General features: G+C 30.1%; 1 pseudogene; it reads left to right on the top strand.

Annotated features, from left to right (window-relative positions):
- The first annotated feature begins 370 nt into the window (after positions 1-370).
- On the top strand, positions 371-489 carry LOC118609830 (annotated as a pseudogene).
- The last annotated feature ends 15,993 nt before the right edge of the window (positions 490-16,482 follow it).

A 16,482-nucleotide genomic window follows, 5' to 3' on the forward strand; every position in this document is an offset into this window, starting at 1 on the left:
TTTTAAAATTTTATTTGTTTTACTCTCCAAATTTACACACAGCAATGTACACAAACCTTAAGAATACAGCTCAATAATCATTTGCATATCTATACAGAACCAATACCTCCACTTAGATCAAGATATCGAACATTTAAAACCTCATATAATTTCCATATTTCCCCTTCCAATCAGTATTTCTATCCCACCCTCAACTCAAGGCAATAATTATTCTAATTTCATCACTATGGTTTAATATTGAATAGAATTTAAAATCTTTCCCTCACTTCACAATGCAGGTAACTTCCTAAAATATCCTGAATCTAGACTGCAAGATATTCCTCTTCAGAAGTAAAACAATCAAACATAACCTATTGAAAATAACACTTGGGTCTACGGCCATGTCACCTTGAACAAGCTCAATCTCTTCTGATTTTGGAAGCTAAGCAAGGTCTGGCCTGGTTAGTACTTGGATGGGAGACCACCTAGAAAGACCAGGTGCTATAAGCATAAAAATAATAAAAATAAAAATGAGGTTTTGTAAGTTGACAAGGTCCTTGTAATCTGTGAGGTCAACCAAGGGTTGCCTCACTTAAAAAAAAAAAAAAAAGAAAAGAAAACAACATTTGGTGGTCCATTTTACAAAAGATGGCTGACCATCCAGTTTCCCTGTGAAGAATTCTTAATAATTTTGTATACTAAGCCATGCACACTTAAGGTGCTAATGAAACAACATTTTCAAAATATTCAGAATGTGAGAAAGCAAAAGTAACAGACCAAGAAAAAAAGATAAACAAAATGGAGAGCATGCAGAAAAATGCAGGAATAAAATAAAAACTAACTTCAGACAATGTTCTATTATCTCCAGATATATTCTAAAATACACTAAATCTATGCTGCAAGGATAGAGAGCTATGACAAAAAAAGAATACGCAAAAGAGTAGAGCGGAATTCTAAGAAATACTGAGCATGTGACTATACAATTAGAAATCAACGAAAGAGTTGTTAGGCAAAGTTTAGAAAGACTTCCAGAGACTAGGACAAAAATAAAGAAACAAGAGAACAATTATTAGAAAGATACATCAATGCAAGGCTTCCACATTTGACTAATGTTTGTCCAAAATGAGAGAACAGAGAAAATTATGAGTAATAAATAATTAAAAACAGAAAAAAGAAAACACAAAAATCACGGGTATGGATGGATGTAAATCTAGAAATAAACATAAACATCTTCCTAGTGTCTAGCCCAATACATATGACAAAATCTATACTGAGAAATATTAGTGTGTACTTTTAGTGACCAAGAAATAAAGAAGCAATCTCAAAAACTTTCATAGAGAAAATAAGAGTAAGGCAAAGAGAAGGAATTTTGGTGAGAAATTGTATACAAAAGCACTGATACAGAATGGTGTGAGCAGTTACAATATGAGGGAAATGCAGAAATGTTTTTAAAATCCTGAATGTGATGGATTGACCCTAGTAAACTACTTTGGTTTTAGTTGGAAACTTTTCATAAAAGGAGTAATAAGAGTGGCTTGCGGGCTCAAGAGACAGTTTCATGTTCTGCATATGTATTTGCACATTTATTTATATTCTACTGTTTTTTGTTGTTGTCTAAAGAAAGGAGATATTCAAAGGTGTTTTGGAATTTATGTAAAAAGGTAATAGAAAATATGATATAGTTGACGCAGTGGGTGAGGAGAGATAATACACTGCACATCCTTTTATTTTAACATTTAATAAAAATAGTTTAAATTTGATTAAAAAGTTCCATTATTTTACTTAATATTCATGATTATTGCCTTCTAAGTACTTCTAACATAAATATATAGTACTTATTTTCAAATATATTCAAAGTAAGAGACAGTAAATATTAAATAAATATTTAATAAATAGTAATATTCATATAGACTGCGTATTAACAAATAATTATTTTTATAATTTGAAGCATATAAAAATAAACTATGGCTAGATGTTTTATTTTTGTTCCTTCTCACATATCATTAAGCATTGGTGTCTAGGGAATATATGGAGTTATACAACTACGAAAGTTCTAACTTGGATTAAGGTGCTTTTCTCGTAATGAATGATAGAAATCAAGTACAACAGTGAATGGCTTTGTATGAGTTGGCAAGTTTAAAAAACTTTTTATTTTATTTTTTGGCATAAATTCCATGTGCCAGATATCTGTAGTAAAATTTAACTGTTAAGTTTTTTATGAACACTATAAATCATTTTCATTAAAAAACTATATCTGAACTACTACTGCAGATTCTATTTTGCCAGTAACTTGTCTGCTTCAATTTTACCTGCTTTAGCTCCCAAAGGAAACTGTTATTTCCATATCTTTACCAGTTTGCAACAACTCGAAACAAGTGGATAGAAAAATCAGTGAGAATAGCAATTTTACAGTAGATCAAAGATGAAACACTAGGCATGGAGTGCACTGAAATTATTGTTTGGTTGCCTTTTCTTTTTCATCTTCAGAAAGACCTATCATCACTAAAGGCAGCCATAACGCAGTGAAAACTGCATTGGACTTGACATTCAAAAGACCTAGGTTACAGATCTGCTTCTCCCTACTTGTAGAAACTTGATCAGCCCACTGATGATTTATGAGCCTCCTTTGCTTTTTATATAAAACTCAGATGATATGAAGTTGAACTATATGAAACTGTCTATATTTGACCATTTTGACCTAGAAGAACAATAGTTTCAGATGATTCATTCTTGAAGAAATTATCCTACTCTGTTGCTCTGTATATATAAAATCAGAAAACAAGTGAGAAAAAAAGTTTGATAAAATGCCATGTGAGAACATTGTTAGTCTACCTGAAAATATGTTATTTAAATTTGAGCAATATTATCAGCATTACAACAATAATGTCTCGTTTTATTGTTGTCCAATAAAACAGGTTTTGGGTTGAAGATCGTGCTAAAAACGTGGCCTTGAGCTCTACCTGTGCCTCTGGTATAGGATAAGATGTGATATAGAAAGTCAAAACAGAAAATAAAGAAGAGTATTATTCTTTTCATGCTGTCAAATGTGAAAATCCACATGGAAGTCCAAAATACAGATAAGGTGATATCATTACAATTCCTTCCCACCTCCATCAAACTTGAGGCAGATAATTAAATATTTTAATTACAATGCTTACATCTTAATGGCTTGAAATACAGGGGGAAATTATTGAAAATAATGTTCTTATAGAGACTTTGTTCAAAAAAAATCAAGAAACTTATCCCTAAAGTAGTCTCTGATTCAATAACCTATATATATATATATATATATATATATATATATATATACACACACACACACATACGCACACACACACATATATATATGTGTATATATATGTGTATACTATATATATATGTATATATGTATACACATATATATGTATATATATTCCATTACATGTGTATATATATATTCCATTATATGTGTGTATATATATATACACATATATATGTGTATATATATGTATACTATATATATACATATATATGTATGTATATATATATGTATGTATATATATAGTATACATATATATGTGTATACATATATGTGTGTGTGTGTGTATATATATATATATATATATATATATATATATTCCATTACAAGTGGTATTGTAGTTTTTGACTCACGCTCACCTGAATTTGACTTACCAGAGAGCAACCTATTCTGATTCTGACCCAGAACACTGCTGAAGATTACTAACACATGACCTATCTTACACAACCCTCTTAACATATATTCATATTTACTGCTATAGCTGAACTTAAGGTCAAAACCTAGATCCTCAGCTAGATTTCTTAAAAGTTTATTAATTATGTCACTACATCCATCTGATAAAGTAGAAAAGTGATAGTATGACATTTTTATTTATTCCATGAATATAAACATTTAACTGAAAACTCTGTGCAAATGGCTATTATATATTTTCTTTTCGAGTAAAAAAAATCACTTTCATTTTAGTACTTATTTCAGTAACTTACTTTTCAGTAACTTGCCTTCTAGTAAGGTACATTTTGTTAGATATATTAAACATTCTTTAGAGGGTTTTGAACCCAGACATATGTATTTAAAATAAATCGCTCCAAAAAGATACAAACGTAGTACAGAAAAAATAATCAGATAATAAAAAAGGAAAATGTCCACTTAATTTCTAACTCAAGAATGCATATAAAACTACATTGAAACACTTTGTCCTTCATGAACTAGCAAATATTAAAATTGTGAGTTAAAATATAGCTAATAATAAGCCATTAATTACTAACACTTTGCTGAGACTATGACTTTGCTGAGATTCTTATGCTCTTATAATAGCATTATACATTGTCTTAAAGAGCTGTATTTTTGATACAAGTACTTTAATAAATATTAAGCGTGTATATTTTTTTCCATACCATGTGTGTGTCATTATTTCTTAATGGTGTCCTTGGAATAGAAAACTTTAGTTTTGATGAAAATTTATCAATTTTTCACGTATCATGATTTTTTTTGTGACTTTTCTAATCCATAATTGTTTAAACTGAGGTCACAACAATCTCTATTTTCTACTAGAAATATATTAAATTTAGGTTTTACGAGGAGGCCCATAATCAAATTTGAGATAATTTTAATGATTTATTTGAGAAAACGTTTGAGGTTTATTATTTTCCATATGGATATCCAGTTGTTTCAGCATAATTTGCTTGAAAAACGATGTCTTCATAAATTGACTTGGCATGTTTGTCTAAAATCAATTGACCATATACGTGTGCATCTATTTATGTATTCCTTCTTATGTTCCATTAATCTCTATGTTATCTTTATACCAATTCCACATTGTCTATATTGTATTAGTTATAATATATATCCTAAGATTGAGAAATATGTTCTTCAATTTTCTTTCAAAATTATTCTGATTATTCTAGCCTCTTTACATTTCCAAGCAATTTTAGAAACAGCTTGCCAATTCCTATATAAGAAAGGCTGCTGGGATTCCAACTGAGACTGTGGTTAATCTATATATGATTTTCAGAGAAAACTGACATTTTAACAATACTGAGTCTTGCAATTCAAGAACATTGTTTGTCTATTTATGTCTTATTTAAATTATTCAAAAATAGTTTGAAGTTTTCAGTGTACTAGCTTTGTGAAACTTTTATCAAATTCATTCCTCATTTATTGAAGAATTTCTTATTTATTGAATCTTTGAAAACAATAAATTTTATTTTGATCTCTAATTTTTCATTCTTAGTACATAGAAACCCAATTTATATATAGACTGTCTATCCTAGAATATTCCAGAATATTTATTTATTATGTTATTTATGTATTATAGCTTTCCTGTGGTTTTATTAATGTATTCTACGTAGATAATCATGTTTAATTATTTTTAATTCATCATATTCATGTTTCACTGTACTGGCTAGAGCACCTAGGAAAGGTTAAATATACGTGGTGTCTAAAAACTGACGTTTTTGCTTTTCACAAAAACATATTATACTACCTTTCCATGTCCTTTATTCTGTTGAGGAAGTTCTCTTTCATTCTTAGTTTGTTGAGAATATCATGAATTCTCAGTATATATTTGGTTAAAAAATTCTTACAAATGAAAATTCGCATAGGCCTGCAAAATCCTATACTCTGTCACATGAAAAAAGTTTAAATTTATTGAAAAAATGCTCCCAGATATTTATGAAGTGAAAGCGAATATAGTTGACTGGGAAGACAGATCTTTATTTTCCTCCTTGTTAAAGGATTATCCCATATAAACATCCCCTATATGGGTGAAGTCATGAGAAGGAAAACCCTCTGATTATCCCACTAGACATAGAAAAAAACATTTGACATAATTTGATATGCATTCATGTTAAAAACACTCAGAAAACTAGGAATGTGTATGACTTTCCTAAATATGACAAAAAAAAAATCTGTGAAATAACCATATATAATATATCCTATGGTAAAGACTACATGATTTCCCCCTTATGTCAGTATCAAAGCAAGTTTTTCAGTTTGTATCATTCTAATTTAACATCATGCAAAGACTCTAGCCAATGCAATACTACAAGAAAAAGAATTAATATATATGCGGGAAAAACAAAAAAACCAGAATCTCTATTTGCAGATTACAAGATCACCTTCATAGAAAAATCCTAAAGCATTAGCAAAAACAGTTACCAGCACTAAACATTCAATTTAACAAGAGTGCAAGATACAAAGTCATGTATAAAAATCAATTATTTATAGTCACCCCAATACAGTTAATAAAAAATTAAAAATCAATTATATTTAAATATATTAGCAAAGAACAATTTAAAATTGAAATTAGAAAAAAAAAACAGTATCATACATTTGCTTTAAGAAACTTGAAATATATACATAAAAATATAATAAAATAAATGTAACATTTTTATACAGACAACCAGAAACCATTGATTAGAGAAATTAAAGAAGGCTTAAATAAATGGAAGGAAACAATGTTCATGGATCGGAAGGCCCAATATTAAGAGTTTGATTCTTCCAAATATATCTATAGATTTAATACAGTTTCAATAAAAACTCTAGTAGAATACTTAGTAGAAATTGACAATCTGACTATAAAATTTATATGTAAAAGCCAGGTACTTCCTTAAATAGCTAAAAATTTTTGAGAACAAAGTTGGAAGGTTCACACTATCTGATTTCAAGACTCATCATAAAACTACTACTAAAAAATAGCACAGCAAGGTATAGATAAAAGGGTAGACACATAAATCAACGAAACAACATGAAGCCCAGAAATAGAACCACTTCTATATGATCGGTTGTTTCTCCACAAAGTTATAAAGACATCTCGGTCAGTGGAGAAAGGGTACTTTTTCAAACAAACAGTGCTGGAACAATTAAATCTCTGTACATGAAAAAAAAAGAAGTGAAGAAAAGCAAAAGAAACTACCTACATCTTGTACCACATATAAAAATTCAAGTAGAAATAAATCATAGATTTAAATAAAATTTGAAAACAAAATTCTAGAAGAAAAAACAAGAAATTTTTTTGCTATTCAAAAACATTCATTATACAACACAAAACACATATGACGTTTTAAAAAATTGTTAAATTAAACCTCAATGAAACTAACAACATGGCTCTTTGAAAGACTTTTTTTTTTAACGAAAAGCCACAGATTACAAAAAACATTTTTAAAAGAAATATTTGTTATGACTGGTATCCAAAATGTATAATTTTCTCTCATAACTAAAAAATAAGAGAAAAACAATCCAAATTTTTAAATAGGAAAAAGATAAGAACACTTAAAGAGAATTCACATATAATAAAGACATAAACAATTGTACATCATTAGCCATGAGAGAAATGTAATTTAAAACAATAGAGAAACAGTAGTACACACCTATCAATAAAATTCCCTCCCCCCCAAAAAAATGACAATATCAATTATTGGCAAATATGTGGAGTTTCTGGAATTTTCAAACCTTCTTGGTCAGAATGCTAAGTGGTAGATACATTTTGTAAACCATTTTGGCAGTTTCTTAAAAAATTAAAAATGCACATAATATGTACCTGATCATACCTACTCCTAGATATTTAATAAAGAGAAATGAAATAAATATTTATACAAAAAAACTGTGCATGAATGTTCATAATTATCAAAAAAAGGAAATGTCTACCAACTCGAATGAAATGAATAAATAATCTGTGGTTCTTCTATATACATTTTTTTCTCTGTTGCTCATCCCTTTACACAGTCTTTACTGCTTACTATAGCTGCTTCCATTTATCTTGGAAGTTCCATAGTTTCAGGGCAATGTAATTAATATGGATGTTTATGTCCTCTGACTGAAGATTTGATCTAGAATCACTCAATGCCTTTAGTTCCTCGTTTTTTTTTTTTTTAATGTTTTAATATTGGTTAGTTCTTTAATCTCTCTTTATCTTTCATAAAACACTACAGTTTTAAATTTGCATTTCAGAAAAATAAAAGCTGCTTGTTTTGTAAATTATCTTCTAGTTTAGTTTTGCCTAATATCTTCTCATGATTATGTTCATATTGTCCATTTGGGGCAGAAATACTATATTTACAACATTGTGTCTTCACATCAAGAGGCAGCAGCATACGATTTAATTTGTACATCATTGATTATGTAATTATGATTGTATACTTATAATCAAATTTCAATATTATGCTAATCCTTGACTTCGTATCTCTCTGTTTTTTATAATAAGAATTCTGGCTCTAAACATCAATCTATTTACTCATTTGCTCAATTCTACAACATACAAAAAGTAGTTTTCAAATTGCTATATTCATACTACCATTAAAAATGAAACCCACAATGCTAAAACAAACAACTAACAACTTATTCTGGATGGAATCATATGTCTGTTAAAAATTACCAGTGTTGCTTATTATACCTGTAGTTTAAAATTATTTGGGGTTGAACATAATTAACAGTTAAAATAAACATAGTTTTAGAAAAGACATGCAAAAATGAAGAAGAATCCCATAGCCAGAGCAGAAATCCGAAGTTGAAGCGGAAGATGGCTCATGGGGGTTTAGAGACTGCATCTATTCCCAGAAGGTTATTTTTTTCATGAACTAAGCTCTCAGAGCATCAAGGAGCTAGAAGTGTGTTTGTTATATAAAGCTAATTGAGAGCTTTGTTTCATTTATCAAACTAGAAAAAGGCAAACCCTGCTTAACTGAATAGAGGCTCAGTATCAGTATTGGACATCTGCCATGTTTTATGAGCATATAATGGAGCCATTCACTTGAAAACTAAGTTTAAATGACGTATACTGCAGGACAGTTTTAATTCCTCTACCCTATCGGGTTGAGAACCTCTGAAATGTTAACATAAAACCTGGTCTCGAACTAACCATATTTGTAGAAAACTGGCAGAAGAAACAAACAAACAAACAACAACAAAAAATTTCCCAAAGGACATATCCACAAACTGGAGCAGAGTATGTATTACAATATACTTCTGAAGATGGTTCACTCCCATTAATACAGAATACATGGGGAAATAAACTCTTATTTAGGAAGCCAGCAATCCTAATACACAAGAGCATTTCGCAGCGTGAGCCAGTGTATGAATAAAAGAAATATGTGTCATAGTCCACAGAGCAGTAGGAAAACATGATTTTTATTGTAGCCATGTGGTAGAAGACTCAAATAGAAAGTGAACACCGAGTTTAGTCTGTGCCTCGGGTGTGTATATCACACAGTTCTATACTATTAGGAGGAACAATACCACAAAAAAGAAGTTTCAGATTTCAAAATACCAATTAATATATAAATTTGAGTGCTATTATTAGTATTCTGGTTAAATAGAAAATGGAAGACATTATATGATAGTACTCTGTGAAAAGTATGACAAGATAACTTTTGATACCGACTCAATTGACATGTTAAGGATATATTTTAAAGTACAGGAGATGAATTCGTTGAATGTTTATAAAAATCGTGATTGTCTGCTTACTATGGCTTTTCTATTTCACTCTGAGTTTTACATTAATAGCTTGACTTGCATAAAAATATACCTATCCTGTTTACTTTATTTGTGAATGCATTTGAAGCTCCTATCAAAACTTTTCTACAGGAGCTTTAAGATGACATTTATTATTAAAAGAGGAAATAATAAATGTAAAATCATCAGGATAACCACTGTATCTCCCAAAGATATGTGAATTCCAGGTATAAAAGTGATTAGGATAACATTCAAAGGTTTATTGACCAATTTAACTGTTTTTATATTGGTTCAATATAGAGTAAATGGCCGCTCAATTTTGTGTGTTGTCATGCTTCAAAGTTTTATTTAAAGTTTCCTAATACATCCTCTGGGTGAAAATGTTAATTGCTAAAAAATAACTGGGATAAAATTGATAGAATTTTAAAAATCCTGATATCATAAATTATATAGCCTGATGAAAGCTTGAGTTTTTATTATTTCTTTAACATCTTTGGAATGGTTATATGTGATTGTTCTTTATGGCTTGTTATATAATACAAAATTTCATCATCGTTTTAGTTTTCAATTCAAGGGTAAATTTTTATGAGCCCACTTGTTACAGATCATACAAAGCCTGATGAATTGGGACTGAGTAAACAAAAGCAGAGACTGTAGTATTTTCACAGTATTAAGGGAAAAAATTGTCCTGAATAAAATTTTATTGACACTGAACAGATGTTAGTAAGTAGCTGCATGTAGGGACCGAACACAATAAAAATCCATTTTTAGATAAGGAATAAATCCATTCTCATATTTCAAATTTTAAGAGTTGGGATTTAGAAAAAAAATTTCCCAATAAAAATGTCTCTGTTTTTGTGACCTGAGTAATCTCCAACCTGATTATGTTAGTGAGACTGCCTTCCCGGATACCTGCCTTATGGGTACCATTATTCCATATGTATAGTGGTTTTCAACTATAGCATTGATTTCCTACTTTTCTATGGTCATATTTTACTGCTTGGATGGTATTTGTTTGTTTTGCTATGCGTTTTTTGTTTCTAGATGGTACTCTGTCTTGTGGAAATACTGATGGAAACCATGGCTGATACATACCCATGAGTTTATGTACACATATTTAGCACCTATATCAAATTCCTACAATTGAAATGGTTATTTTCTAAATCCACTCAGTGATAAGCAAGCTTTTAAAGAGTAAAAATTTGAATGGATTATTTATTTAACTTTACTTAATTCGTGAGGTAACAAGATACTAATATCATGTAGAACTCAAATTGGTTCTACTCCCAAGGAAAAATGACTGGGAATATTTGATAGTTTGAGTTTTTTAAGAGCCATTGAATTAGGTTTTCAAATGCCAGTTCATACAGTATGTCTTAAGGTAGAATATAGCTGTTAATGATCAAAGGAGCAGGTCAACAGTCTACACGATAATCAGCTCTGTAGAGTAATGCATGAAAAGTATTGGAATGCAGACCCAATTGGTGCCAATCAATGGCCTTTTTATACCCTTTGAAGCCATTCGTCTGGAAAATTCAATTTATTTGGTACATGTGCAACTAAAGTCTACAGTATAAACTTGCAGAATCTAGTGCGTAGAGGAAATGTTGGTCTGTGGCATCAATTTCTGCTGAAGAAAGCTTCCTGTAATAAGATACACATCCACAACCTCAAATTGTGACACTTTACATTGATGGGAATGGTTAGAAGATCTTCATAAGGTTACTTACAACATGAATCCAAAAAAGTTTTGGTGGGCAGTTTTTAATCTGGGTTTAGTCATCAGAAAGTGACCGATGTCAGAAGTTTTTAGAGGAATCTTCAGATGCTTTGCATATCTGTGGAAGGTAAGAACTCTCCAAATTCATTTGTGCCTTGGAGTGATTTTGAAAAATCTTATCAATAGAATGCCATTAATGTGTTTTTAGATGATATGTGGGGTTTCCCTCTAAGTAGTTTACCAAGTTCCAGAGAGAATTTTTGTTCTCGTGTTTGTTAGGGTTTCATGTGGCTCCAAAGAATCAGCTTATTTTTCTTTGGAAGAATTTCATTTCTCTTTCCAATGCTCCTGCACTCTGAGAATAAGAAAGGCAGTGAAAACCATGTTCAATCTGGAAGAATTTGAATATATTTTGAATTAACTTTCCAATAAAAATAAATATTATTTCCTTTTCCCAAGAGAGGCTAATCTGGCTAGATTTTGTAAAGGCTTGAGAAATGAAGCATGGTTAAGATATACCTAAGAAAGACTTCAATGTGATATAGTGGCAAGTCTGTGGTCCAGTTATGGCTGGACAATATTATCAGCCACATGGAAGATACCAACAAAGAGGTCATATCCTAATACTGTGCCCCAGCTGAGAGCAGTCATAATCTGCCGTCTTGATTTGTGGATTTGCTTAATAAAGCAGTCATAATTAGAGAATCAACTCAAGAGTATTCAATAGAAATAGGCAAAATATGCGATTATCAATATATAGAATTCACATGTATCTGGGAATAAAAACATCAAGTTGAATTTATTTCATGGACAGAGAGAGAATGATACACACAAAAAGGATGAAGATTCACAAAAGCCTATTGTAATATGGTCCACAAAATTGTGTCCCTTAGCTAAAAGCAAAGTGATATAACCTGTCAGTGTGAACAGTCACATGCACATGCACTAAAAAATATATATTTTTTAAATTAAAAATCAAAGTATCAGTAGGGATAGAGGCTTGTTCAATTACTTCAGGAATAGAGGAAAATACTACTTAAATAGTACCTAAGAGATCCTAGAAAAATAGGTACACTTGCTTCCCAGTTTTCTTAGAAATATTATGGTCTTGTAAGAACTAGCTCAAAGATGACAATGACCCTCTGCAGGGGAGAATCACTGACAGTTTGAGTGAATATCAGCTTACCTCAGAGGGGATATTGAGGATGACAAGGTAGAGGGATGCTATGAATAACAATTATTTCACTTAAATTTGAAAAGATGATAAACTTAATTACTTTTTTGCTTCTAAAAGAACATATCTGGAGTTCCAATTATAAAGTGAATAATGTCTAAGTTACTTCTTCAGAGGAAAGGAAGATGTTTAGATAGTTACCATCTGATAACCTAAAAAGAACACATTTCAAATGGGATAAGTTGTCACACTAAGGAGATTAACCTTTGAATAAAAAGAAGTGTATAATGAAGTAGATCTAAAGACAGAGAGAAGTTTTCAGATGGAAAAATAAATATATGGTTAGAAAACGTCAGTATGGACAATTTTAGAAGATAAAAGAATTGCAGCATTTTTTTTCTTCATGCAATATAATATTGTAGCTTCATTGTCCTTAAGAAAATAGATTTGATGTACTACAATTTCACAGTAGAAAAAGGTACTTTCCTGTTCTAGAAATATAAGTGATTGAACTGAAGTCAGATTTCTTCAGGTTGATCTTGCATACATTTAACGATCGTATCGTGATTGCCAGTTCTTTTTCAGTATTTTTGGAAAAGTTCTTTAGTAAGATTATTTGTTTTTCTTCCTGCTCAATGGAATGACATGGTCCAAGAGGTTTTAAAAATCTATAAACTCTTTGATTTTCCCCTGAATTTTATAGCAAACCTCCCTTATTCTTGAAAGTCCTACAGCATCTTCCTCCATGATTCTAGTTAAAATGAGACATTTCACTTGTTTTAATTTGGCCTCTTGATCTCTTTCAATTTGGTCACATCCTTCACAATGAACTGCTAATTTTGCTAATTCGTCCATTAACTTTGCTAGTCAGCTTCTTGGATTGTTGCAATGACCTTAAATTGCTCTTAAAATTTGAATAAATGACTGTGTAACAATAGAACACCTAAAACACAAAGAGGTTTTTCAGAACAAAAAACTGTGTTTAAGGACTTCATCAAATCGATTTTTTTCAATTTGCTTTTTTCCTTAAAGAATATCCCTACTAATTTATATTTGTCTGCTTCTAGAAATTCCTGTACTTCCAAAGGATTATTTATTGGTCAGTCTACTTCTGTATATGCTTTGCAGATATTGTGATTCTTCCAGAAAACAGTGGCACAACATTGATTCTATAGGTAAATTTATATTTAGGCACTATTGTTGAATGTGACCAAGCTTTTCCACGGTGTTACTTTTGCTATATTTAAATTTTAGAAAAGCAATGAATAGTCCAAAAAAAATCATTCTTGATGATTAATCAAATTTACCAAAGAAAGAGTTGGATATACTATACTTATAAATAAAGCACTGTCACTTGTTTATTTCCTTTTTTTTTTTTTTCTGTTTTATGGGTAATAATGTATGCTCACTTTTGTTTCTATACTTTTTCTGTATGGATGGCTTTCTGTCAAAGTTAGTCATTTTACCTTTATAGGTATCGCTTTTTTCTTGCCTGTTTTAAAAAGAAGTCCTCTAGTGCAAATCACACACAGTAGTATATATAATTCAAAAGTACTACAATGACATTTCAATTTATAAAAAAATTAGTAATTGGTGAACTATAAACTATGCAGTCTAAAGTGAGTCTGATTTTAAGAGGGATAAAGCTTAACTATTGGAAAGTCATACTAAAGCTAGGAACAATTAAAAAATGTTGTCTTAAAATGTTCCTTTAGAAAGTAAGCATGCTTTTAAAGTTACAGTTATTAGGTACATATTTGCCTGAATATTCCATGCAGTTGTATCTGGAAAATTAGTTTTCTTAAAGCTGTTAATTTACAATAGAGCTTCCAATTACCTTAATGGTGTTAGGTTCTAAATATTGTTTTCAATTACAACAATATAGCGCATTTAGTGGATAGATGTTATTGCTTCATAAGGTTCGTGCTCTGCACTGTATCAGGCTTTTTATTATAATGTTAAAGTTTCAAGAAACAAGGAAAAATTGCCTTGAAACCAAACTTAGTCATTTAAGAAAGTTTCTTTGTAAGTTAGACGGGAGCACACCACCATTTTTGTTTTATGTCACTGCTTTGTTCATTTATTTATGAAACGAGAAAAAATCTCATAGAGTCTCTATTAAAAGCTTATTTCTGACTAAAATAAAAACATTACTGAATTAGGCTAAATTATTTATGTGGATCATTTTTTTTCAATTTAATTTTATTAATTTTGATTAAGTGGTCCATATTATAGAATAGAGAAACATTACATAAATAAATAAACCTCAGAATATTAATTTTACATATTTTTTCAATATCGTTTTGTAAACCTCTTAATTAGGAGTTATTTTCTTCATCTCAATACAAGTAAAATAATTTAGAATAAAACAAGAAACTGAAATAAATGAGTGAGGAACTGCATCATCCATCAAAACAACAATAACAAATGATAATTATTCACTATGTCATACATTTTAATAATATAATAGACCCCTCTACAAACTAACTCTCAGTAGACTGATTTCTACTATTTGTCCCATCTTTGTAAGTGCCCTGATAACATTATCTTGAAGTGGTACTTGCTCATTTGCATTACTATGAATAATACAGATTTAACCTCATTTGATAAAGTGCAAATTATTCCTCACTCCCCACCTAACATTAGTCCTCACTACTACTCACACACAGAAAAGAGAGGAAGAAGAGAAAGAGAGATAAAGAGATTCTTAATCTTTTACATCTTTTCTTCAACATAATTATGTGTTATATATAGTTAATTTGGTGCTGTCAGTTACATTAGGGTTTGAAATCTGGCCTTGCTCTTGGCTGTTGTATTTTTTTTTTCAAGTGTATTATTTAATCATTGGAGTAAAAATATCTCAGAATATATGTATGTGATATAGGTTTTGAAAATAAAATGCCTAGAAAAGCATTTGCTATACTGAAAAAGTATATTGTTTCTTTGATATAAGTGCCATTAGCATTTAGTATGATTCAATAAATCCTAAACAAAACAGAAAAGAATCTTCAATCATTTTATGACAAATACAAATTAATTCTGAAATATTGGAAACTGTCATTTGAAACAGGAAAACTGAAAATATTCCTGTTGTTCTAAGAGGAAATGATGCAATTTAGGATACAATGTGAATAGGTTGAGTATTTTTAAGTGGAAAGAGAGAATTCATTTTTAAATTGAATACTGTAGAGACTGATGGTTATCCAACCAGTACAGAGAAAATTACTAATGAACTGAAAGATGGCAGAGCTTAAGGCTAAGGGGAAAAAACCTAAGAACACCGATTAGATAAAAGAGCTTCCTTTTCTCCCCTCAATATTTCCATACTCACAGTAAAACAGAGTGACAAAAGAAGAGAAAAATTTTAAAAAGTAATGGACTAAATGCAAAATTTAGTTGATTTTGAGAATGTTAAAAAGAAAACCAAACACTGTCTTTAAGAAATATAGAAAACCAAAAGAAGCATCTAAATCACTATGTATTACCAGAGTATTTTCATGAAAGTCAGACCAAAGAATAGAAACAAAAAGTATAAATGTTGCAAAAAAGTCATGATTTATAGAAATAATCTAGGAAAACCAAGATAATAAATTATTGCATTGTTAGAGAAAGTTAGCGAATCAGTAATTTGGCTTTAAACAAGCAGTATACAAAATGTAGAAAATTTCCAGGCCAATAATAAGCAATTATCTATGTAATAACCAAAAAAAGTCATTAAAATAACAACAAATAGAAGTTAAATAAAATATAAATGTTTTCGAAGAAAATATGGGAACATATATTTGAGGACTCGATTTAGCAATGAGTTCTTAGATATAACACTGAAACTATGTTCCATAAAAAAAGAGGAAAATACAGATCACATGTCTTCAAGAAGTTTTTGTTCTGAAAAATACAATGCTAAGAGAATGAAAAGGCCAGCTAATGGATAGGATAAAATGTTTTCAAATGACATAGTGACAAATGAAATATATCTAGACTATAAAAATAAAACTCACAATTATAAAACAAGCAGCCATATAAAACTGGAGAAAAAAAATTGAACAGGTACTATACCAAAGAAGACATACAGATAGCAAACACGTCCATGAAAAAGTGTTCAACATCATTAGTTATTCAGGAAGGTAACGTAACACCATAATG

Source organism: Rousettus aegyptiacus, unplaced genomic scaffold (genome assembly GCF_014176215.1).
Source record: "Rousettus aegyptiacus isolate mRouAeg1 unplaced genomic scaffold, mRouAeg1.p scaffold_m13_p_11, whole genome shotgun sequence".
Classification (NCBI taxonomy): Eukaryota; Metazoa; Chordata; class Mammalia; order Chiroptera; family Pteropodidae; genus Rousettus; species Rousettus aegyptiacus.